Source organism: Panulirus ornatus, chromosome 4, assembly GCF_036320965.1.
Source record: "Panulirus ornatus isolate Po-2019 chromosome 4, ASM3632096v1, whole genome shotgun sequence".
NCBI lineage: Eukaryota > Metazoa > Arthropoda > Malacostraca > Decapoda > Palinuridae > Panulirus > Panulirus ornatus.
This window is the reverse complement of record NC_092227.1, coordinates 74772114-74799812: the sequence shown is the minus strand read 5'-3', so window position 1 is coordinate 74799812 and position 27699 is coordinate 74772114. Positions and strand designations below refer to the sequence as shown.

At 34.5% G+C, this 27699-nt stretch overlaps 1 protein-coding gene across 3 annotated transcripts in view; it reads right to left on the bottom strand.

Moving 5' to 3' along the window:
* The window catches only part of Lztr1 (Leucine zipper like transcription regulator 1), a 75732-nt gene extending 49565 nt beyond the window's left edge, over positions 1–26167 (bottom strand). The window contains exon 1 of one of the 3 annotated variants that reach the window (XM_071697012.1): positions 26112–26167. The gene's annotated coding sequence lies outside the window, so the exon portion shown is untranslated. Of the gene's footprint in view, positions 1–4362; positions 4496–4709; positions 4769–26111 lie in introns of those variants that run through there. The other 2 variants (XM_071696998.1, XM_071697006.1) reach the window with 2 other exon arrangements.
* Between the last annotated feature and the right edge of the window lie 1532 nt (positions 26168–27699).

Genomic DNA, 27699 nt, shown 5'->3' with positions numbered 1-27699 from the left:
TGCATGAAGGCAAGCAAGTATGAATATGTACATGTGAATATATGTATATGTCTGTGTATGTGTATGTACATGTATGTATATGTGTATATGTTTTTTCAATTATCATTATCATACTTAATTGCCGTCTCCTGTGTTAGCAAGGCTAGTGCAACGAAAAAACAAAAGAACGGCCAAACCCACCCACATACACATGTATATATATACATGTCCACATACACACATATACATACCTATACATTTCAATGTATACATACATATACGTAAACAAACATATACATATATACACATGTACATAATATACATAAACAAACATGTACATATTCATACTTGCTGCCTTCATCCATTCCCATTGCCATCCCACCAAACATGAAATAGCACCCCCCCCGCGCATGCACGCGCAAGGTAGCGCTATGAAAAGACAAAAAAAGGCCACATTTGTTCACACTCAGTCTCTAGCTATCATGTGTAATGCACCGAAACCACAGCTCCCTTTCCACATCCACGACCCATAGACCTTTCCATTGTCTACCCCAGAAGCTTCACATGCCCTAGTTCATTCCACTGACAGCACATCAACCCCGGTATACTATATCATTCCAATTCACTCTATTCTTTGCATGCCTTTCGCCCTCCTGTATCTTCAGGCCCCGATCATTCAAAATCTTTTTCACTCCATTCTTCCACCTCCAATTTGGTCTCCTGCTTGTCTTTGTTCCCACCACCTCAGACACACATATCCTCTTTCTCAATATTTCCTCACTCATTCTCTCCATGTGACCAAACCATTTCAACACACCCTCTTATGCTCTCTCAACCACACTCTTTATTACCACACATCTCTCTTACCCTTTCATTACTTACTTCATCAAACCACCTCACACCACATACTGTCCTCAAACATTTCATTTCTAACACATCCACCCTCCTCTGTACAACCCATCTATAACCCATGCCTCGCAACCATATAACATTGTAGGAAACACTATTCCTTCAAACATACCCATTTTTGCTCTCTGAAATAACATCCTCACCTTCCACACATTCTTCAACGCTCCCAGAACCTTACCCCCTCCCCCACCCTGTGACTCACTTCCGTTTACATGATTCCATCCGCTGCTAAATCCACTTCCAGATATCTAAAACACTTTGCTTCCTCCAGTTTTTCTCCATTCAAACTTACCTCCTAATTAACTTGTCCCTCAACCCTACTGAACCTAATAACCTTATTCTTATTCACATTTACTCTCAACTTACTTCTTTCACACACTTTAACAAACTCAGTCACCAGCTTCTGCAGTTTCTCACCCGAATCAGCCACCAGTGCTGTATCATCAGCAAACAACAACTGAGTCACTTCCCAAGCCCTCTCATCCACAACACACTGCATACTTGCCCCTCTTTCCAAAACTCTTGCATTCACCTCCCTAACAACCCCATCCACAAACAAATCAAACAACCATGGAGACATCACGCACCCCTGCCGCAAACCGACATTCAATGGGAACCAATCACTTTCCTCTTTTCTTACTCATACACATGCCTTACATCCTTAGTAAAAACTTTCCACTGCTTCTAGCAACTTACCTCCCACATCATATACTCTTAATACCTTCCACAAAGCATGTCTATCAACCCTATCATATGCCTTCTCCAGATCCATAAATGCTACATACAAATCTATCTGTTTTTCTAAGTATTTCTCAAATACATTCTTCAGAGCAAACACCTGATCCACACATCCTCTACTGCTTCTGAAACCACACTTCTCTTCCCCAATCTGATGCTCTGTACATGCCTTTACCCTCTCAATCAATACCTTCCCATATTATTTCCCAGGAATACTCAACAAACTTATACCTCTGTAATTTGAACACTTTCTTTACTACATCTCCCAGCCATTCGCACTACTTCCCTGCAAAAATCATCCAAATGCCTGTCTTCTCTTTCACTAACAATCATACTTCTTCATATGTATATGTATGTGTATGTGTATGTGCGTGTGTCTCACCCAGAGCAGAATGTCTGCATCTCCACAGGTCTTTTTAACTCCAAACAGACATGAATCCATCACTCCTAGGGAGCAAAACACCAACCATTCTAGGAATCACATAAGTTGCACAAATGACAATCACTCCCTAACATCAATAACATCAAAACAGAAGCAACACACAAAAACATTAGGTAGAAGTAGTAGGTAGGAGCATTAGACAGAATGGCCATTAGGAACATTTGGTAAGAGCCTCTGCAAACACTGCACTGGACTTGCCCTCTGCCAGTGGCCTGTTAAGGGTGAGGCATAAAGGCTAAGAAGCAACATTGGAGTTCTTTAGTTATGGAAACTCTGTTGCCGTGGCCACCCCTTTGAGGGAATTCCAAATGGAACAGGCATTAGAGATATAGATAGACAGACAGCCCTTAAAAAACTAATTGGCCTTGGATTTGAACACGAAAAAGAAAAAGAATCATCAACATCCTCGAAACATTTCATATGCCCCACTTTAAACTATGCCTCACCTGCCGAGTCTTCCACCCTCTCAAAAGCAATTAAGACAAAAATGCAAATCACATAAAACTGCGCTCTCAGAACTACCACAGGCTGCGTAGCAGCTACAAAACACTCAACATCATCACAATGACAGTGGGCAGAGATAATTCAATATGCACAGCTTCATTTTTGTATGTGCTGGAGTTAAATAAATCATATAAAAAGCTATCACTCTGCCTTATGATCAATCAACATAATAACATATATAACAAGTTCAGGTCAAAATCAACAGTAACCAAGATGATCTCTTCTTAATTATGTATTAACAACTGAAGCGGAATAATTCATTGGACAAGCCATCTACTGTTGTCTCATCATTTAATGACAGTAACTTGTGACTGCTGGGTTTATGTGTCAGTTATTTCACAGACAGATTTTATCTGTACATTCTTTTATATGACGTAGTTGAATAAACCTTTAAAAAAGCAAATACTGATTATCATGTATAGTACATTATCAGTAAGGCTTGGCCTCAATCCAAGTGAGCCAGGATCAGTAATAATGACAAATTAATTCATAGGCATAATAATACAAAGTAAATATCAAGGGTATTTAAGCTTGATACAACAGTAGCAAGTTCGGGGCTGAAGTGTTGGTCAGTAGGAGCCAAAGTGTCGGTAAATATTAAGTGAAGAACAGATGACTGGGAAAACATGTCCATAAGAATTAGGGACCATATGAATACTGTCGAAGATCATTGATTACAAAAATTCATGTTCATATAGGCAGTTTAATGTTATTTTTGTATGTTTATTTCAGAAAAATAATCCACTATAATCCAAAAAACTGAAGAAATCATGTCTCCCAACCTAACAAAGTCCACAATAAATCCAAAGGGACTGCAATAACATCTGTGAAAAACACTTCTAATAGTGTATGAGACAGAGTTAACTAATAAATCCTCTTGGATTACAATGGATATACCCTGATTTTGTTTAGGAAACTAAGAGACTATTTGCAGATTCCAGAGGAAAGTACAATGTTGCCTTAAAAAATGAAATCCAAGAGGACTGCAGCAGGATAAGATAAATACACCTGTAATACTGAGGGAGATGTAGTACATTACTGAATCTTTTTTCATTTTGGTGGATTTGGATTAATTTCATGAGGAGGTAAAGAATTCATTTCTGGATTTCGGTGGAAGTAGGGCATCACCCTAATCAATAAATTCTAAAAAGATTTTTATAGGATCAGAGAACTACACCTGTAATACTGTAGGAATCTCAAAGGACTAACGAATCACATGTCAGATGATTTCACGGTGGAAAGTAAAATACTGTGTAACACTATTGCTACACTGAAGGAAACAAGATGTCACATTATCAGAAGGAAGATCAAGAAAACAGAATCATATGATTCAATGAGAAAAGCAGTAAACTGCTAATATAAGCATAAATTTCACTAGCCAACTGGGTGTCCTACAGTTTTCATTGTATGTTATACCTATCCTACTTTAATCCTCTACTACTTCAATGGATTTTGTATGATTTTGGACGATTTAATTGTTTAAGGATACTAATATGTACGGGGACGGTCAACAGGCCTTAGGCTGGCTGGCTAGCCAGCCTACTTAACCTGATGATGCCAGGCCAGCCGACCTGTCAAGCCTGAGAAGTGCCAGCCCACTTCCCAGGATTATGGAGGGCTGTCCAGCCAGCCTGACAGGAATGTAAAGGGCCACACAGCCTAAAAAGTCTGAAAAGGGACACCCTGCCTAGGAGGGCCAGACAGTCAGGCTGGAAAAGGGTTAGTCGGCAAGATAGCCAGGTTTGATAGCTAGCTATCCAGCCAGTTAGGCCAGTGGAATGTCAACCAACCAGGTCGATGGAGGATTCACCAGCCATCCAACTTCGGCTTGGGAAGGGCCTGCCAGTCAACCTTCTACACCTAATGAGAGCCAGCCAGTCAACCAGCCAGGTCTCAGGAGGGCCAAGTTTGCCTGGCCTATAGAGGCCAACCATGCGCTGTCTGGCCAACCAGCTGATATGGACACGTCCCCACCGACTACACCATCCACAACCCCTCCATGACCCTTTTCCCATACAACAATGAAATAACAAAACAAAGACAGGCTAACAGAGTTATGTGGGGCAAATAAGGCTTAAAGAAACAGCACAACAAGAACGGGAGAAGTAATAAATGGCAGAAACAACTCGTTGTTTACCTGCGAAATATTGACGCTAAGTTGGCAGGCCTCCCACACTCGCCACTGTACCGTTCGCTACATTGAATGTCAAAAACTATTATATTTATCAACAATTAATATAAGACTTTAAACAATAATTTTCTTAACATAATATGTTCACTAAAATTCTTGATATATGATTCATGCAAAAAGAGTATATCGTACAATGAAAGTGTTAAGGGAAAATAACAAAAGCGATCTAAACATGAAAATATACACGGGCGTACATAATATGTATTTCCCATCCCTATCTTTGTACAACAGACCTTTACACTCTTGGAGGTCCAATTTTATTAATTTCCATTTACTTTATAACTACTGTTAACATATCTTGTAAATTGTTTTCCCAATATGGTAATTACAGGTTAACCTGATGACTCCCCACCCCCCCTTTTCTCGTCCTCTTGAAAACAGTTTCCTCGGTATGACCGTCTGTATTTTCTTTCCAGGGTTCATTATTATCAAACTCATCATGTCACCTCTGCTGCATCTTGCCTAAATAGACCTCTACAATGTTTGGCACCCCTTGTCACCCTGCATAATTTTGGACTCGTGAACAAAATCAGAGGAAAAGGTCTAATCACCCATGGGTTGTTAGGTCTGTTGGGAAGCTTAACATGTGGCTGTGCCACAGTCCTCTCCGCCCTGCCTGTTAACAGCCATTCAAAGTGGGGCAAACAGCCATTCAAAGTGGGGCTTTGCTCAACCTTAAGAGACCTTTGACAAGAGGCTTTGAATGACAGGCCGGGCCTTCCTGACAGATGTTAGTTACTGGAAAGGTTATTATATTCAGAGAGCAAATCGTCGATTCTCTATGGGGGGGGGGGGAGAAGTGATCCGAGTAGGTTTCAGGGAAAGGTCATGTGTAACGAGTCGTTAATTTCTCCATGTTTAGGCAAAGAAAAAGGAGTAGTGTCTATCTAAACTGCCGGAGAGCATTTACCTCCTAAACAAGAGGGTGGTTAAGAAGATGGATCTCCAAGGCAGGATTATGGGGCAAGACTCCCCTCGGTGAATATCCAGGATATAATCAAGATTTGGGGAGTAAGGGCTATAAAGAATATGCCATGAAAATTATTAAAACCTTAAAAAAAGAATTGTCCGTAAGAACGCATTGTGTCTTATATACGTAAGGTAATTTTTTTTTTTTAGCCCAAAACACTTTTCGTTTCAAAATAAAAATATACGATGCTCAAACACTTCTATACTTGAAATAATCATGAAAAATATATCTTAATGCTCTGCTACCGATACATACTCATTAAATACGATGCAAAGGAGCACAATTTGTTTTTAAATTAACTTCATCTCACAGCTTACATAAATGTCACAAAAACGACTAAACGATATTTTAATGCCACATTCTTATTCAGCATGAGAAATACTCCTTATAATGAGTTTTTAAAGGAAATCCATTTTTTTTTTGAGAAAAATGCCAAAAATTGAAGGTGAAATACTTCAGGGTATTTTTTAGCTCAAAAATCTTTTTGTTTCAAAATTAAAAGATTCGATATTCAAACAATTCTATACTTGAAATAATCAGGAAAAATATATCTTAATGCTCTCAGTTACCGATACATACTCAGTAAATACGATGCAAAGGAACAAAAATATTTCAAAATTGACTTCATTTAACAGATTAATTGAGTGTCATTACGAGGACTAAACGTTATTTTAACGCCAGATTTGTCTTCATAATGAAAAATACTTCTTATAATGAGTTTTTAATGAAAATTTATTTTTTTGAAAAAATACCAAAAATTGAAGGTAATAGATCAGGGTATCTTTTGGCGCCAAAAACTTTTTGTTTCAAAATTGAAAGATAAGATATTCAAACACTTCTATACTTGTACTTGATATAATCATGAAAAATATACAATAATACTTTCAGTCACCGATACATACATGGTAAATACGATGCAAAGGAATAGAAAATTTTAATTCAACTTCATCTAACAGCTTCCAAGAATGTCCCAAAAACGACTAAACGATATTTTAACACCATATTTGTATTCAGCATAAGAAATACTCCTTATAGTGAGTTTTTAAAGGAAATCCATTTTTCTGAGAAAAATGCCAAAAACCTAAGTTAATAATACACACGCAAATATACATACCCATACATCTCAATGTACACACACACACACACACACACACACACACACACACACATATATATATATATATATATATATATATATATATATATATATATATATATATATATATATATATATATACATATATATATATATACAGACACATACATATATACACATGCACACAATTCACACTGTCTGCCTTTATTCATTCCCATCGCCACCTCGCCACACATGGAATAACATCCCCCTCCCCCCTCATGTGTGCTAGGTAGCGCTAGGAAAAGACAACAAAGGCCCCACTCGTTCACACTCAGTCTCTAGCTGTCATGTAATAATGCACCGAAACCACAGCTCCCTTTCCACATCCAGGCCCCACACAACTTTCCATGGTTTACCCCAGACGCTTCACATGCCCTGGTTCAATCCATTGACAGCACGTCGGCCGCGGTATACCACATCGTTCCAATACACCCTATTCCTTGCACGCCTTTCACCGTCCTGCATGTTCAGGCCCCAATCACTCAAAATCTTTTTCACTCCATCTTTCCACCTCCAATTTGGTCTCCCACTTCTCGTTCCCTCCACCTCTGACACATATATCCTCTTGGTCAATCTTTCCTCACTCATTCTCTCCATGTGACCGAACCATTTCAAAACACCCTCTTCTGCTCTCTCAACCACACTCTTTTTATTACCACACATCTCTCTTACCCTATTATTACTTACTCGATCAAACCACCTCACACCACATATTGTCCTCAAACATCTCATTTCCAGCACATCCACCCTCCTGCGCACAACTCTATCCATTAGCCCACGCCTCGCAACCATACAACATTGTTGGAGCCACTATTCCTTCAAACATACCCATTTTTGCTTTCCGAGATAATGTTCTCGACTTCCACACATTCTTCAACGCTCCCAGAATTTTCGCCCCCTCCCCCACCCTATGATTCACTTCCGCTTCCATGGTTCCATCTGCTGCCAAATCCACTCCCAGATATCTAAAACACTTCAGTAAACTTCCTCCAGTTTCTCTCCATTCAAACTTACCTCCCAATTGACTTAGCCCTCAACCCTATTGTACCTAATAACCTTGCTCTTATTCATATTTACTCTCAACTTTCTTCTTCCACACACTTTACCAAACTCAGTCACCAGCTTCTGCAGTTTCTCACATGAAACAGCCACCAGCGCTGTATCATCAGCGAACAACAACTGACTCACTTCCCACGCTCTCTGATCCACAACAGACTGCATACTTGCCCCTCTTTCCAAAACTCTTGCATTCACCTCCCTAACAACCCCATCCATAAACAAATTAAACAACCATGGAGACATCACACACCCCTGCCGCAAACCTACATTCACTGAGAACCAATCACTTTCCTCTCTTCCTACACGTACACATGCCTTATATCCTCGATAAAAACTTTTCACTGCTTCTAACAACTTGCCTCCCACACCATATATTCTTAATACCTTCCACAGAGCATCTCTATCAACTCTATCATATGCCTTCTTCAGATCCATAAATGCTACATACAAATCCATTTGCTTTTCTAAGTATTTCTCACATACATTCTTCAAAGCAAACACCTGATCCACACATCCTCAACCACTTATGAAACCACACTGTTCTCCCCCAATCTGATGCTCTGTACATGCCTTCACCCTCTTAATCAATACCCTCCCATATAATTTACCAGGAATACTCAACAAACTTATACCTCTGTAATTTGAGCAATCATCCTTGTCCCATTTGCCTTTGTACAATGGCACTATGCAGGCATTCCGCCAATCCTCAGGCACCTCACCATGAGTCATGCATACATTGAATAACCTTACCAACCAGTCAACAATACAGTCACCCCCTTTTTTGATAAATTCCACAGCAATACCATCCAACCCCGCTGTTTGCCAGCTTTCATCTTCCGCAAAGCTTTCACTACCTCTTCTCTGTTTACAAAATCATTCTCCCTAGCCCTCTCGCTTTGCACACCACTTCGACCAAAACACCCTATATCTGCCACTCTATCATCTAACACATTCAACAAACCTTCAAAATACTCACTCCATCTCCTTCTCACATCACCACTACTTGTTATCACCTCCCCGTTAGCCCCCTTCACTGAAGTTCCCATTTGTTCCCTTGTCTTACGCACTTTATTTGCCTCCTTCCAAAACATCTTTTTATTCTCCCTAAAATTTAATGATACTCTCTCACCCCAACTCTCATTTGCCCTGTTTTTCACCTCTAGCACTTTTCTCTTGACCTCCTGCCTCTTTCTCTTATACATCTCCCACTCACTTGCATTATTTCCCTGTAAAAATCGTCCAAATGCCTCTCTCTTCTCTTTTACTAATAATCTTACTTCTTCATCCCACCACTCACTACCCTTTCTAATCTGCCGACCTCTCATGCTTCTCATGCCACAAGAATCTTTTGCGCAAGCCATCACTGCTTCCCTAAATAAATCCCATTCCTCCCCCACTCCCCTTACCTCCTTTCCTCTCACCTTTTTCCATTCTGTACTCAGTCTCTCCTGGTACTTCCTCACACAAGTCTCCTTCCCAAGCTCACTTACTCTCACCACTCTTCATCCCAACATTATCCCTTCTTTTCTGAAAACCTCTACAAATCTTCACCTAAATAGCCTTGGATAATATTTTGCTCAGATTTTCAACTTGTTCAGATTTTAATGACAATATGGAAATATGTCAAATTCTATATGGTAATTAAGGATATCGAGTCAAAAGACTGCATTTCGTAACATTAAGCGCTTACATACTTAATATTAATTATAATTATGTTGATATGCTAATTACTCGACTAATTACATTAATTTTAAGGTTTTGACCACAGATTCTTATTCAGCAGACGTAAAAGCATGTATGCTGAAATTTTCAGGAAAATCTATATTTTCAAAAAAATCAAGAAAAATCCAAGGCTATATATAGCCTTGGATAATATTTACCTCAGATTTTCAACTTATTCAGATTTTAATGAGAATATAGGAATATGTCAAATTCTATATGGTAATTAAGGATATCGACTCAAAAGACTGCATTTCGCAAAATTAAGCGCTTAATTACATATCAATTATAATTATATCAATATGCTAATTACTTCACTAATTACACGAATTTTAAGGTTTTGACCACAGATTCTTATTCAGCAGATGTAGAAGCATCTATGCTGAAATTTTCAGGAAAATCTATTTTTTAAAAAAAAATCAAGAAAGACCCAAGGCTATATTATAGCCTGGGATAATATTTTGCTCAGATTTTCAATTTCTTCAGATTTTAATCACAATATGGGAATATGTTAGATTATATACGGTAATTAAGGATATCGAGTCAAAAGACTGCATTTCACAAAATCAAGCGCTTAATTACATACTTAATATTAATCATAATTATATCAATATGATAATTAATCGACTGATTATACGAATTTTAAGGTTTTCACCACAGATTCTAATTCAGCAGACTTAGAAGCACCTATGCTGTAATTTTCAGAAAAATCTGTTTTCAAAATTATCAAGAAAAATCCAATATTTTGCTCAGATTTTCAACTTATTCAGATCTTAATGAAAATCCGGAAGTATGTCGTATTCTATATGGCGATCAAGGATATCGAGTCAAAATACTGCACTTCATAAAACTAAGCGCTTAATTACATACTTAATATTAATGATCATTATATAAATATGCTAAATTACTCGACTAATTACACGAATTTTAAGCTATTGACCACAGATTCTTATTCAGCAAATGTAAAAGCATCTATGCTGAAATTTTCAGGAAAATCTATTTTTTCAAAAAAATCAAGAAAAATCCAGGCTATAGCCTTGGATAATATTTTGCTCAGATTTTCAACGTCTTCAGATTTTAACGACATTATGGGAATATGTCAAATTCTATATGGTAATTAAGGATATCGAGTCAAAAGACTGCATTTCGCAAAATTAAGCGCTGAATTACATACTTATTATTGATCATAATTATATTAATATGCTAATTACTCGACTAATTACACGAATTTTAGGGTTTTGACCACAGATTCTTATTCAGAGGACGTAAAAGCATGTATGTTGAAATTTTCAGGAATATCTATACTTTCAAAAAAATCAAGATAATATTTTGCTCAGATTTCCAACGTCTACAGATTTTAATGAAAATATGGGAATATGTCAAATTCTGTATGGTAATTAAGAATATCGAGTCAAAAGATTGCATTTCGTAAAATTAAGCGCTTAATTACATACTTAATGTTAATTATAATTATATGAATATGCTAATTACTCGACTAATTACACGAATTTTAAGGTTTTGACCACAGATTCTTATTCAGCAGACGTAAAAGCATGTATGCTGATATTTTCAGGAAAATCTATATTTTCAAAAAAATCAAGAAAAATCCAAGCCTTGGATAATATTTTGCTCAGATTTTCAACTTCTTCAGATTTTAATGACAATATGGAATATGTCAAATTCTATATGGTAATTAAGGATATCGAGTCAAAAGACTGCATTTCGCAAAATTAAGCGCTTATTTACATACTTAATATTGATTATAATTATATCAATATGATAATTACTCGACTGATTATACGAATTTTAAGGTTTTGACAACAGATTCTAATTCAGCAGACGTAGAAGCACCTATGCTGTAAATTTCAGAAAAATCTATGTTTTTAAAAATATCAAGAAAAAATCCAATATTTTGCTCAGATTTTCAACTTATTCAGATCTTAATGAAAATATCGGGAGTATGTCGTATTCTATATGGCGATTAAGGATATCGAGTCAAAATACTGCATTTCGTAAAATTAAGCGCTTAATTACATACTTAATATTAATTATCATTATATAAATATGCTAATTACTCGACTAATTACACGAATTTTAAGGTATTGACCACAGATTCTTATTCAGCAGATGTAAAAGCATCTATGCTGAAATTTTCAGGAAAATCTATTTTTTCAAAAAAATCAAGAAAAATCCAAGGCTATAGCCTTGGATAATATTTTGCTCAGATTTTCAACTTCTTCAGATTTTAATGACAATATGGAATATGTCAAATTCTATATGGTAATTAAGGATATCGAGTCAAAAGACTGCATTTCGCAAAATTAAGCGCTTAATTACATACTTAATATTAATTATAATTATATTAATATGCTAATTACTCGACTAATTACACGAATTTTAAGGTTTTGACCACAGATTCTTATTCAGCAGACGTAAAAGCATGTATGCTGAAATTTTCAGGAAAATCTATACTTTCAAAAAATCAAGAAAAATCAAGGATAATATTTTGCTCAGATTTTCAACGTCTTCAGATTTTAATGACAATATGGGAATATGTCAAATTCTATATGGTCATTAAGGATATCGAGTCAAAAGATTGCATTTCGTAAAATTAAGCGCTTAATTACATACTTAATGTTAATTATAATTATATGAATATGCTAATTACTCGACTAATTACACGAATTTTAAGGTTTTGACCACAGATTCTTATTCAGCAGACGTAAAAGCATGTATGCTGAAATTTTCAGGAAAATCTATATTTTCAAAAAAATCAAGAAAAATCCAAGCCTTGGATAATATTTTGCTCAGATTTTCAACTTACTCAGATTTTAATGACAATATGGGAATATGTCAAATTCTATATGGTAATTAAGGATATCGAGTCAAAAGTCTGCATTTCGCAAAATTAAGCGCTTATTTACATACTTAATATTAATCATAATTATATCAATATGACAATTACTTGACTGATTATACGAATTTTAAGGTTTTGACCACAGATTCTAATTCAGCAGACGTACAAGCATCTATGCTGTAAATTTCAGAAAAATCTATGTTTTCAAAATTATCAAGAAAAATCCAATATTTTGCTCAGATTTTCAACTTATTCAGATCTTAATGAAAATCTCGGAGTATGTCGTATTCTAAATGGCGATTAAGGATATCGAGTCAAAACACTGCACTTCGTAAAATTAAGCGCTTAATTACATACTTATTATTAATGATCATTATATAAATATGCTAAATTACTCGACTAATTACACGAATTTTAAGCTATTGACCACAGATTCTTATTCAGCAGATGTAAAAGCATCTATGCTGAAATTTTCAGGAAAATCTATTTTTTCAAAAAAAATCAAGAAAAATCCAGGCTATAGCCTTGGATAATATTTTGCTCAGATTTTCAACTTCTTCAGATTTTAATGAAAATATGGTAATATGTCAAATTCTATACGGTAATTAAGGATATCGAGTCAAAAGACTGCATTTCACAAAATTAAGCGCTTAATTAAATACTTAATATTAATCATAATTATATCAATATGATAATTAATCGACTGATTATACGAATTTTAAGGTTTTCACCACAGATTCTAATTCAGCAGACTTAGAAGCACCTATGCTGTAATTTTCAGAAAAATCTGTTTTCAAAATTATCAAGAAAAATCCAATATTTTGCTCAGATTTTCAACTTATTCAGATCTTAATGAAAATCCGGGAGTATGTCGTATTCTATATGGCGATTAAGGATATCGAGTCAAAATACTGCACTTCGTAAAATTAAGCTCTTAATTACATACTTAATATTAATGATCATTATATAAATATGCTAAATTACTCGACTAATTACACGAATTTTAAGCTATTGACCACAGATTCTTATTCAGCAAATGTAAAAGCATCTATGCTGAAATTTTCAGGAAAATCTATTTTTTCAAAAAAATCAAGAAAAATCCAAGGCTATAGCCTTGGATAATATTTTGCTCAGATTTTCAACGTCTTCAGATTTTAATGACATTATGGGAATATGTCAAATTCTATATGGTAATTAAGGATATCGAGTCAAAAGACTGCATTTCGCAAAATTAAGCGCTGAATTACATACTTATTATTGATCATAATTATATTAATATGCTAATTACTCGACTAATTACACGAATTTTAGGGTTTTGACCACAGATTCTTATTCAGCGGACGTAAAAGCATGTATGCTGAAATTTTCAGGAATATCTATACTTTCAAAAAAATCAAGAAAATTATTTTGCTCAGATTTTCAACGTCTACAGATTTTAATGACAATATGGGAATATGTCAAATTCTATATGGTAATTAAGGATATCGAGTCAAAAGTTCGCATTTCGCAACATTAAGCGCTTAATTACATTTTTTTTTTATTATACTTTGTCGCTGTCTCCCGCGTTTGCGAGGTAGCGCAAGGAAACAGACGAAAGAAATGGCCCAACCCCCCCCCCCCCATACACATGTATATACATACGTCCACACACGCAAATATACATACCTACACAGCTTTCCATGGTTTACCCCAGACGCTTCACATGCCCTACTTCAATCCACTGACAGCACGTCAACCCCGGTATACCACATCGCTCCAATTCACTCTATTCCTTGCCCTCCTTTCACCCTCCTGCATGTTCAGGCCCCGATCACACAAAATCTTTTTCACTCCATCTTTCCACCTCCAATTTGGTCTCCCTCTTCTCCTTGTTCCCTCCACCTCCGACACATATATCCTCTTGGTCAATCTTTCCTCACTCATCCTCTCCATGTGCCCAAACCACTTCAAAACACCCTCTTCTGCTCTCTCAACCACGCTCCTTTTATTTCCACACGTCTCTCTTACCCTTACGTTACTCACTCGATCAAACCACCTCACACCACACATTGTCCTCAAACATCTCATTTCCAGCACATCTATCCTCCTGCGCACAACTCTATCCATAGCCCACGCCTCGCAACCATACAACATTGTTGGAACCACTATTCCTTCAAACATACCCATTTTTGCTTTCCGAGATAATGTTCTCGACTTCCACACATTCTTCAAGGCCCCCAGGATTTTCGCCCCCTCCCCCACCCTATGATCCACTTCCGCTTCCATGGTTCCATCCGCTGCCAGATCCACTCCCAGATATCTAAAACACTTCACTTCCTCCAGTTTTTCTCCATTCAAACTCACCTCCCAATTGACTTGACCCTCACCCCTACTGTACCTAATAACCTTGCTCTTATTCACATTTACTCTTAACTTTCTTCTTCCACACACTTTTCCAAACTCAGTCACCAGCTTCTGCAGTTTCTCACATGAATCAGCCACCAGCGCTGTATCATCAGCGAACAACAACTGACTCACTTCCCAAGCTCTCTCATCCCCAACAGACTTCATACTTGCCCCTCTTTCCAAAACCCTTGCATTTACCTCCCTAACAACCCCATCCATAAACAAATTAAACAACCATGGAGACATCACACACCCCTGCCGCAAACCTACATTCACTGAGAACCAATCACTTTCCTCTCTTCCTACACGTACACATGCCTTACATCCTCGATAAAAACTTTTCACTGCTTCTAACAACTTTCCTCCCACACCATATATTCTTAATACCTTCCACAGAGCATCTCTATCAACTCTATCATATGCCTTCTCCAGATCCATAAATGCTACATACAAATCCATTTGCTTTTCTAAGTATTTCTCACATACATTCTTCAAAGCAAACACCTGATCCACACATCCTCTACCACTTCTGAAACCACACCGCTCTTCCCCAATCTGATGCTCTGTACATGCCTTCACCCTCTCAATCAATACCCTCCCATATAATTTACCAGGAATACTCAACAAACTTATACCTCTGTAATTTGAGCACTCACTCTTATCCCCTTTGGCTTTGTACAATGGCACTATGCACGCATTCTGCCAATCCTCAGGCACCTCACCATGAGTCATACATACATTAAATAACCTTACCAACCAGTCAACAATACAGTCACCCCCTTTTTTAATAAATTCCACTGCAATACCATCCAAACCTGCCGCCTTGCCGGCTTTCATCTTCCGAAAAGCTTTCACTACCTCTTCCCTGTTTACCAAATCATTTTCCCTAACCCTCTCACTTTGCACACCACCTCGACCAAAACACCCTATATCTGCCACTCTATCATCAAACACATTCAACAAACCTTCAAAATACTCACTCCATCTCCTTCTCACATCACCACTACTTGTTATCACCTCCCTACTTGCGCCCTTCACCGAAGTTCCCATTTGCTCCCTTGTCTTACGCACTTTATTTACCTCCTTCCAGAGCATCTTTTTATTTTCCCTAAAATTTAATGATACTCTCTAACCCCAACTCTCATTTGCCCTTTTTTTCACCTCTTGCACCTTTCTCTTGACCTCCTGTCTCTTTTATACATCTCCCACTCAATTGCATTTTTTCCCTGCAAAAATCGTCCAAATGCCTCTCTCTTCTCTTTCACTAATACTCTTACTTCTTCATCCCACCACTCACTACCCTTTCTAATCAACCCACCTCCCACTCTTCTCATGCCACAAGCATCTTTTGCGCAATCCATCACTGATTCCCTAAATACATCCCATTCCTCCCCCACTCCCCTTACTTCCATTGCTGCATACTCGACTAATTACTCGAGTTTTAAGGTTTTGACCACAGATTCTTATTCAGCAGATGTAAAAGCATCTATGCTGAAATTGTCAGGAAAATCTATCTTTTCAAAAAATTCAAGAAAAATCCAAGGCTATGGCCTTGGAAAATATTTTGTTCAGATTTTCAACTTATTCAGATTTTAATGACAATATGGGAATATGTCAAATTCTATATGGTAATTAAGGATATCGAATCAAAAGACTTTATTTCACAAAATAAAGTGCTTAATTACATAATTAATATTAACTGTAATTATATTAATATGCTAATTACTCGACTAATTACGCGAATTTTAAGGTTTTGACCACAGATTCTTTTTCAGCAGACGTAAAAGCATGTATGCTGAAATTTTCAGGAAAATCTATATTTTCAAGAAAATCAAGAAAATCCAAGGCTTGGATAATATTTTGCTCAGATTTTCAACGTCTTCAGATTTTGATGAATATAAGGGAATATGTCAAATTCTATAAGGTAATTAAGGATATCGAGTCAAAAGACTGCATTTCGCAAAATTAAGCGCTTATTTACATATTTTATATTGATTATAATTATATTAATATGCTAACTACTCGACTAATTACACGAATTTTAAGGTTTTGACCACAGATTCTTATTCAGCAGACGTAAAAACATTTATGCTGATATTTTCAGGAAAATCTATACTTTTAAAAAATCAAGAAAAATCCAAACCTTGGATATTTTGCTCAGATTTTCAACTTCTTCAGATTTTAATGAAAATATGGGAATATGTCAAATTCTATATGGTAACTAAGGATATCGAGTCAAAAGTCTGCATTTCGCAACATTAACCATTTAATTACATACTTAATATTGATTATAATTATATCAATATGCTAATTACTCGACTAATTACACGAATTTTAAGGTTTTGACCACAGATTCTAATTCAGCAGACGTACAAGCATCTATGCTGTAAATTTCAGAAAAATCTATGTTTTCAAAATTATCAAGAAAAATCCAATATTTTGCTCAGATTTTCAACTTATTCAGATCTTAATGAAAATCTCGGAGTATGTCGTATTCTAAATGGCGATTAAGGATATCGAGTCAAAACACTGCACTTCGTAAAATTAAGCGCTTAATTACATACTTATTATTAATGATCATTATATAAATATGCTAAATTACTCGACTAATTACACGAATTTTAAGGAATTGACCACAGATTCTTATTCAGCAGATGTAAAAGCATCTATGCTGAAATTTTCAGGAAAATCTATTTTTTCAAAAAAAATCAAGAAAAATCCAGGCTATAGCCTTGGATAATATTTTGCTCAGATTTTCAACTTCTTCAGATTTTAATGAAAATATGGTAATATGTCAAATTCTATACGGTAATTAAGGATATCGAGTCAAAAGACTGCATTTCACAAAATTAAGCGCTTAATTAAATACTTAATATTAATCATAATTATATCAATATGATAATTAATCGACTGATTATACGAATTTTAAGGTTTTCACCACAGATTCTAATTCAGCAGACTTAGAAGCACCTATGCTGTAATTTTCAGAAAAATCTGTTTTCAAAATTATCAAGAAAAATCCAATATTTTGCTCAGATTTTCAACTTATTCAGATCTTAATGAAAATCCGGGAGTATGTCGTATTCTATATGGCGATTAAGGATATCGAGTCAAAATACTGCACTTCGTAAAATTAAGCTCTTAATTACATACTTAATATTAATGATCATTATATAAATATGCTAAATTACTCGACTAATTACACGAATTTTAAGCTATTGACCACAGATTCTTATTCAGCAAATGTAAAAGCATCTATGCTGAAATTTTCAAGAAAATCTATTTTTTCAAAAAAATCAAGAAAAATCCAAGGCTATAGCCTTGGATAATATTTTGCTCAGATTTTCAACGTCTTCAGATTTTAACGACATTATGGGAATATGTCAAATTCTATATGGTAATTAAGGATATCGAGTCAAAAGACTGCATTTCGCAAAATTAAGCGCTGAATTACATACTTATTATTGATCATAATTATATTAATATGCTAATTACTCGACTAATTACACGAATTTTAGGGTTTTGACCACAGATTCTTATTCAGAGGACGTAAAAGCATGTATGTTGAAATTTTCAGGAATATCTATACTTTCAAAAAAATCAAGATAATATTTTGCTCAGATTTCCAACGTCTACAGATTTTAATGAAAATATGGGAATATGTCAAATTCTGTATGGTAATTAAGAATATCGAGTCAAAAGATTGCATTTCGTAAAATTAAGCGCTTAATTACATACTTAATGTTAATTATAATTATATGAATATGCTAATTACTCGACTAATTACACGAATTTTAAGGTTTTGACCACAGATTCTTATTCAGCAGACGTAAAAGCATGTATGCTGATATTTTCAGGAAAATCTATATTTTCAAAAAAATCAAGAAAAATCCAAGCCTTGGATAATATTTTGCTCAGATTTTCAACTTACTCAGATTTTAATGACAATATGGGAATATGTCAAATTCTATATGGTAATTAAGGATATCGAGTCAAAAGTCTGCATTTCGCAAAATTAAGCGCTTATTTACATACTTAATATTAATCATAATTATATCAATATGACAATTACTTGACTGATTATACGAATTTTAAGGTTTTGACCACAGATTCTAATTCAGCAGACGTACAAGCATCTATGCTGTAAATTTCAGAAAAATCTATGTTTTCAAAATTATCAAGAAAAATCCAATATTTTGCTCAGATTTTCAACTTATTCAGATCTTAATGAAAATCTCGGAGTATGTCGTATTCTAAATGGCGATTAAGGATATCGAGTCAAAACACTGCACTTCGTAAAATTAAGCGCTTAATTACATACTTATTATTAATGATCATTATATAAATATGCTAAATTACTCGACTAATTACACGAATTTTAAGGAATTGACCACAGATTCTTATTCAGCAGATGTAAAAGCATCTATGCTGAAATTTTCAGGAAAATCTATTTTTTCAAAAAAAATCAAGAAAAATCCAGGCTATAGCCTTGGATAATATTTTGCTCAGATTTTCAACTTCTTCAGATTTTAATGAAAATATGGTAATATGTCAAATTCTATACGGTAATTAAGGATATCGAGTCAAAAGACTGCATTTCACAAAATTAAGCGCTTCTTAATTAAATACTTAATATTAATCATAATTATATCAATATGATAATTAATCGACTGATTATACGAATTTTAAGGTTTTCACCACAGATTCTAATTCAGCAGACTTAGAAGCACCTATGCTGTAATTTTCAGAAAAATCTGTTTTCAAAATTATCAAGAAAAATCCAATATTTTGCTCAGATTTTCAACTTATTCAGATCTTAATGAAAATCCGGGAGTATGTCGTATTCTATATGGCGATTAAGGATATCGAGTCAAAATACTGCACTTCGTAAAATTAAGCTCTTAATTACATACTTAATATTAATGATCATTATATAAATATGCTAAATTACTCGACTAATTACACGAATTTTAAGCTATTGACCACAGATTCTTATTCAGCAAATGTAAAAGCATCTATGCTGAAATTTTCAAGAAAATCTATTTTTTCAAAAAAATCAAGAAAAATCCAAGGCTATAGCCTTGGATAATATTTTGCTCAGATTTTCAACGTCTTCAGATTTTAACGACATTATGGGAATATGTCAAATTCTATATGGTAATTAAGGATATCGAGTCAAAAGACTGCATTTCGCAAAATTAAGCGCTGAATTACATACTTATTATTGATCATAATTATATTAATATGCTAATTACTCGACTAATTACACGAATTTTAGGGTTTTGACCACAGATTCTTATTCAGAGGACGTAAAAGCATGTATGTTGAAATTTTCAGGAATATCTATACTTTCAAAAAAATCAAGATAATATTTTGCTCAGATTTCCAACGTCTACAGATTTTAATGAAAATATGGGAATATGTCAAATTCTGTATGGTAATTAAGAATATCGAGTCAAAAGATTGCATTTCGTAAAATTAAGCGCTTAATTACATACTTAATGTTAATTATAATTATATGAATATGCTAATTACTCGACTAATTACACGAATTTTAAGGTTTTGACCACAGATTCTTATTCAGCAGACGTAAAAGCATGTATGCTGATATTTTCAGGAAAATCTATATTTTCAAAAAAATCAAGAAAAATCCAAGCCTTGGATAATATTTTGCTCAGATTTTCAACTTACTCAGATTTTAATGACAATATGGGAATATGTCAAATTCTATATGGTAATTAAGGATATCGAGTCAAAAGTCTGCATTTCGCAAAATTAAGCGCTTATTTACATACTTAATATTAATCATAATTATATCAATATGACAATTACTTGACTGATTATACGAATTTTAAGGTTTTGACCACAGATTCTAATTCAGCAGACGTACAAGCATCTATGCTGTAAATTTCAGAAAAATCTATGTTTTCAAAATTATCAAGAAAAATCCAATATTTTGCTCAGATTTTCAACTTATTCAGATCTTAATGAAAATCTCGGAGTATGTCGTATTCTAAATGGCGATTAAGGATATCGAGTCAAAACACTGCACTTCGTAAAATTAAGCGCTTAATTACATACTTATTATTAATGATCATTATATAAATATGCTAAATTACTCGACTAATTACACGAATTTTAAGCTATTGACCACAGATTCTTATTCAGCAGATGTAAAAGCATCTATGCTGAAATTTTCAGGAAAATCTATTTTTTCAAAAAAAATCAAGAAAAATCCAGGCTATAGCCTTGGATAATATTTTGCTCAGATTTTCAACTTCTTCAGATTTTAATGAAAATATGGTAATATGTCAAATTCTATACGGTAATTAAGGATATCGAGTCAAAAGACTGCATTTCACAAAATTAAGCGCTTAATTAAATACTTAATATTAATCATAATTATATCAATATGATAATTAATCGACTGATTATACGAATTTTAAGGTTTTCACCACAGATTCTAATTCAGCAGACTTAGAAGCACCTATGCTGTAATTTTCAGAAAAATCTGTTTTCAAAATTATCAAGAAAAATCCAATATTTTGCTCAGATTTTCAACTTATTCAGATCTTAATGAAAATCCGGGAGTATGTCGTATTCTATATGGCGATTAAGGATATCGAGTCAAAATACTGCACTTCGTAAAATTAAGCTCTTAATTACATACTTAATATTAATGATCATTATATAAATATGCTAAATTACTCGACTAATTACACGAATTTTAAGCTATTGACCACAGATTCTTATTCAGCAAATGTAAAAGCATCTATGCTGAAATTTTCAAGAAAATCTATTTTTTCAAAAAAATCAAGAAAAATCCAAGGCTATAGCCTTGGATAATATTTTGCTCAGATTTTCAACGTCTTCAGATTTTAACGACATTATGGGAATATGTCAAATTCTATATGGTAATTAAGGATATCGAGTCAAAAGACTGCATTTCGCAAAATTAAGCGCTGAATTACATACTTATTATTGATCATAATTATATTAATATGCTAATTACTCGACTAATTACACGAATTTTAGGGTTTTGACCACAGATTCTTATTCAGAGGACGTAAAAGCATGTATGTTGAAATTTTCAGGAATATCTATACTTTCAAAAAAATCAAGATAATATTTTGCTCAGATTTCCAACGTCTACAGATTTTAATGAAAATATGGGAATATGTCAAATTCTGTATGGTAATTAAGAATATCGAGTCAAAAGATTGCATTTCGTAAAATTAAGCGCTTAATTACATACTTAATGTTAATTATAATTATATGAATATGCTAATTACTCGACTAATTACACGAATTTTAAGGTTTTGACCACAGATTCTTATTCAGCAGACGTAAAAGCATGTATGCTGAAATTTTCAGGAAAATCTATATTTTCAAAAAAATCAAGAAAAATCCAAGGCCTTGGATAATATTTTGCTCAGAGTTTCAACTTATTGAGATTTTAATGAGAATATAGGAATATGTCAAATTCTATATGGTAATTAAGGATATTGAGTCAAAAGACTGCATTTCGTAAAATTAAGCGCTTAATTACATACTTAATATCAATTATAATTATATCAATATGCTAATTACTTCACTAATTACACGAATTTTAAGGTTTTCACCACAGATTCTTATTCAGCAGACGTTAAAGCATGTATGCTGAAATTTTCAGGAAAGTCTATATTTTCAAAAAAATCAAGAAAATCCAAGGCTACAGCCTTGGATAATATTTTGCTCAGATTTTCAACTTATTCAGATTTTATGAGAATATGGGAATACGTCAAATTCTATATGGTAATTAAGGATATCGAGTCAAAAGAGTGCATTTCACAAAATTAAGCGCTTAATCACATGCTTAATAATTATAATCATATGCTAATTACTTGACTAATTAGACGAATTTTAAGGTTTTGACCACAGATTCTTATTCAGCAGACGTAAATACATCTATGCTGAAATTTTCTGGAAAATCTATTTTTTCAAAATTATCAAGAAAAATCCAAGCCTTGGATACTATTTTGCTCAGATTTTCAACTTATTCAGATCTTAATGAAAATCCGGGAGTATGTCGTATTCTATATGGCGATTAAGGATATCGAGTCAAAATACTGCACTTCGTAAAATTAAGCTCTTAATTACATACTTAATATTAATGATCATTATATAAATATGCTAAATTACTCGACTAATTACACGAATTTTAAGCTATTGACCACAGATTCTTATTCAGCAAATGTAAAAGCATCTATGCTGAAATTTTCAAGAAAATCTATTTTTTCAAAAAAATCAAGAAAAATCCAAGGCTATAGCCTTGGATAATATTTTGCTCAGATTTTCAACGTCTTCAGATTTTAATGACATTATGGGAATATGTCAAATTCTATATGGTAATTAAGGATATCGAGTCAAAAGACTGCATTTCGCAAAATTAAGCGCTGAATTACATACTTATTATTGATCATAATTATATTAATATGCTAATTACTCGACTAATTACACGAATTTTAGGGTTTTGACCACAGATTCTTATTCAGCAGACGTAAAAGCATCTATGCTGAAATTTTCAGGATAATCTATTTTTTCCAAAAAATCAGGATAAATATTTTCCTCAGACTTTCAACTTCTTCAGATTTTAATGAAAATAAGCGAAGATGTTGTACTCTATATGGTGATTAAGGATATCGAGTCAAAATACTGCATTTCGTAAAATCAAGTGCTTAATTACATACATAATATTAATCAAAATTATATCAATATGCTAATTACTCGACTAATTACCCGAATTTTCAGGTATTGACCACAGATTCTTATTCAGCAGACGTAAAAGTATCTATAGTGTAATTTTCCGAAAAATCTACGTTTTCAAAAATATCAAGAAAAATCCAAGGCTATAGCCTGGAATAATATTTTGCTCAGATTTTCAACTTATTCAGATTTTAATGAGAATATGGGAATATGTCAAATTCTATATGGTAATTAAGGATATCGAGTCAAAAGACTGTATTTCGTAAAATTAAGCGCTTAATTACATACTTATTATTATATTAATATGCTAATTACTTGACTAATTACACGAATTTTAAGGTTTTGATCACAGATTCTTATTCAGCAGACGTAAAAGCATGTATGCTGAAATTTTCAGGAAAATCTATTTTTTCAAAAAAAATCAAGAAAAATCCAAGGGGTAATATTTTGCTCAGATTAACATTAGATTTGTATTCAGAATGATGATTACTCCTTATAATGAGTTTTTAAAGGAAATCCATTTTCCTGAAAAGAAAAATGCCAGAAATTGAAGGCAATAGTTCAGGGTATTTTTTAGCTCAAAAAAACTTTGAAAATTGAACGATAAGATATTCAAACACTTTTATACTTGAAATAATCATGGAAAATATATCGTAATGCTATCAGTACATACCCAGCAAATACGACACAAAGAAACAGAAAATATTCTAAAATTGACTTCATTTAACAGCTTAACTGAATGTCATAAAGATGACTAAACGTTATTCTATCTCAGCAGGAAAAATGCTTCTTATTTTGAGTCTTTAAAGGAAATCTATTTTTCTGAGAAAAATACGAAAAATTGAAGACATTTTAGCTCAAAAAAAAAAAAAACTCGTTTTAAAATTTAAGGACAAGATATCCAAACATTTCTATCCTTGAAATAATCATTGTACATATATCATAATCCTCTCACTTACCGATTCATATCCATATTTTGAAAACTGACTTTATCTAACAGCTTAATTGAATGTCATAAAGACGACTACACGATATCTTAACACCAGATTTATATTCAGCATGAAAAAAATACTTCTTATAATGACTTTTTAAAAAGAAATCTTATTTTCTGAGAAAAATACCAAAAACTGAAGGCAATAGTTACAGTGGCGTGTCTAGGGTATGGCAGGTAGGGCAGGTGCACTGGGCACCACTGTAAGGGGGCGCCACTCAAAAACAGGTTCGTTTTTTGACATATGCTGCCCGATTGACATTTTTAACGGTTTGGTTTTGTGAGATAACAAAAAAAACTCGCTTACTTTTCAACTATAGTAATATTTTGCTACTATCAGTTGCATTACCGCTTTTACAATTTTGATCAAATAATCTTTAAGTCTTTAAGAGTTTATATAAATTTAACCTTGGCCTAACTCTTCCACAGTTTATAATTACACTTTATATATTTCTATATACATCCACTGTATGTACATTTTTAATCAAGCCAGGGGCGCAATTTCAGTGCCACCCCCCCCCCCCCCCCTAGATACGCCCCTGTATGAAGGTGATGCTCAGAAAATATTGCCTGTACAACACTCCCAGCTTTTGGGAAGTGGACTATATGAGCTTACTTACAGAGGGTTTCCAGGACAGAGTAGAGGTTATGGTTAATACTCACCATGTTTATATATCACAAGGTTGAAGAGTAGTGTTTCGAAACTGAACAGAGGAAAATGATTCTTAGAAAGAGATAGAGCGAGAAATTGCGGTTTTTAAGCACTGCCAATTTTTTTCATGGCTACTGCTTACCCAATCCGAGACGTTGCGCAGGTCAGAAATGACAGAAGAAATATGATCAGTACAATGATGGGAACGAGGATTAAAAGGTGGAGGAGAGGATGAAAAGTGTGTTGAACCATGTAAAGTGGAATCATCGATATAAGAGTGAACAGGGTTAGAAGTAGAAGAGAGATCATTTGTTGAGAGAAAAAAGGGATTCGGTGATAGGTCAAAACCCTGGGGAACTACTGCAGTGAAACAACCTGAGAGGAAACAATACACTGGAGAACAGAGAGAAGCAGTAAAACCGAAGGGGGTTTAGAATGCTAAGACTTACGGCAAACCCTGTGTCATGCTTTGGAGAAATTGAGGGCTACGTCGAAAGTTTCACCAAAATCCTTGAGAAGGGAAGACCAGAGGTGGGTCACATAGGATAGATTACTAGTAGACCTAGCACTGCGAAGTACATACTAGTGATTCAAATGGGAATTGGATTCGAAGCGTTTGAGTAAGTGAGACTTTAGGAGAGTTTCAAAGACTTTGGGGATAGGAGAAATGGGAGCACAGGGCGATACTTCGAGAGGTTAGAGATGTCTTTGTAGGGGATGGGCTGCATCAAGGCGTCCTACGAAAAGATAGGGGAAGACTTTTTTTTTCCTTTTTTTTCAGAAAAGGGGATATATGCAAGCAAGGATTCGTACTAGCTCAGAGACACACTACCTTAGAATACGAAGAGGTATACCATCTAGGCCATACGCTTTTGTCCACCTGGATCTGGGAGTGTCTGGAAGATGTATTACCTGGAATATATAGATGGCATAAGCATTTACGAAAGAAATATTTCAAAAATATTCTCTGCTAAATAGAAAACAATAAACACCGTTCATGTTCCTTTCAAAAACTAAATGAAGTATTATTCGCATTAAATAAAAGATTTCCAAAGTTCACAAATTGTGCACATCTAGGGTGTTCGCTGTTACTCAATACGTGGTAACTTTCTTAATTCAAGGTCACAACACACTTAGGTTAATGTCGCCAAACCCTACTACGCCAGTCAATTAAATAGTTCACACACACTCACCCACATTGCCTTCGTACATTAACCCTCAGCGATGCCTCTAGATATGGATGGCTCACTCCCTGATTCTCTCAGCATGCTGGATTTGGCGATGTCTTGGAGGACATCCACCGTGTGTGTTATAAATTATCTTATCAGTAACTTGAAGCCGATTTCCCTCAAGGGTCCATCCATCCACGCAAAACCTACAAATCAAAGCCATCGCAAGATCATTGTAAATTCAAACATCAAACTTCCCACCCAACTCAAAACATTGTTGACCTGCTGGCATGCTGAAATAGTAACCAGAAAATCATATAGTACTGAAAATAAGGATTAGTAAAAAAAAAAAAAAAAAAAAAAAAAAAAAGGTCTCCGAACCTTAGACCTAACGAGCACTTGTCTTACACATCAAAACCCGGGCTTACTCAATGTGCCCTGAATGTGTATATTTTCTTTTTCTTTAATGGCACGATGGCAGTAAAATATGAAAAATGTTGACAATCAAAAACATTCAGAAAAAGGACAAAAGTTGTCAAGAGAGGTGAAGTGATAACACACGCAGGCAAAACTATCCGGTACGTTACGCTTACGAGAGTGCGTCCCCCATAAAACCCGCGCATCTTTACCCAGGCACACATAGAAATATATTTTTTTCTTTCTTCCTCTTTCCTCACGATGTGTAGCACTGTTTAACATCAAAGTGTGATGCATAACTAGGAAAACACTTCAAAAACATACAAAAAAAAAGGTTATGCTTCAAAAGATACCGCCATAGTACATTTATGAATAACAAAAAGGACATTAGATCTGATCCGGTAGACTGTGAAGCACACAAGGGTATATCTGACCACAAAGAAGGATGGCACCAAAACTGAAGTGGAAGGGACAAGATGAATATGAAGACCGAACTGGAGTTGGGAGGATGGAGTGAAAGAGATTTTGAGTGAATGAGGTTAAAACATGAAGGAAGGTGAAAATGTGTGCATCTCATGGAATAGAGTGAACTGGAACGATGCTGCAGGTGGACCAAACTAATACATGTGAAACGGTAAGGGAAACCTGGTTGTGAAGAGGATCGTGGTTTCGGTGTATTGCACATGACAGCTTAAGAGAATGGATGAGTGAATAAGGCCTTCCTTCGTCTGTTCCTGATGCTGCGTCGCTAATGCAGGAAACAGTGAAGTATATATATATATATATATATATATATATATATATATATATATATATATATATATATATATATAT